Source organism: Camelina sativa, chromosome 16, assembly GCF_000633955.1.
Source record: "Camelina sativa cultivar DH55 chromosome 16, Cs, whole genome shotgun sequence".
In the NCBI taxonomy this organism is placed as follows: Eukaryota; Viridiplantae; Streptophyta; class Magnoliopsida; order Brassicales; family Brassicaceae; genus Camelina; species Camelina sativa.
The window spans coordinates 13800456-13801197 of NC_025700.1; positions in this window are offsets into that span (position 1 = coordinate 13800456).

Sequence of the window (742 nt, forward strand, 5' to 3'; positions counted from 1 at the left end):
GGATTACTTTGAAGAATGTTCACCACTCTTTGTTCTCCTGGGAGGGCCTTGGTTGCTAACTAGTCTGATTGGTCAACCTATTCGACTACACCCGAAAACAGAGTTCTGTCGGAATTTTGAAGAAGCAAAGGTGTTTGTTGAGGATGACTTGACGAAAACACTGCCGGACTCTTTCTGTTTTCATATTAGCCAACACTTTGCTGCTACTGTCGAGTTTATTTATCCTTGGCTTCTGCCACGTTTCTCTCGGTGTAGTAAGTGGGGTCACACAGAGGAAGTGTGTGTGATGAAACAAGGGTCCCCTGTTCTTGGTAGTCACAAGGAAGACGACTTAGAGGAAGGTGAGTTGCTCAACGGTACTATTCCGCCTAGTGTCTATGTTTCACTTCCTCCTGCAGTAAACTCGCCGGTCTAAACAAGTGCTCCGACGTTAATTTTTTCTGACAAGGAAGGATGGTCTACGGTGTCTCCCAGTAAAGGTAGTCGCAGTGGTGAAAAACCTCGCGGCTTAGAACCTTTTCAAGAGACAATTCGTTCGGCATCTCATTAAGCTATGTTGGAGGAAAATGTCGATGAGTTGTTAGGACAGAATGATGTTAGTGACAACAATTCTCCCCCTGCGACGGAGCTAGCTGCACCTGGTATACAAAAGCGTTTAGCTGGTGATGAGTCTCATCTGCGACCTATCACTCGGAAATCTTCCCAAAAGGTTTCTGCTGAGTCCCTTTCTCTCAAAGCTAAG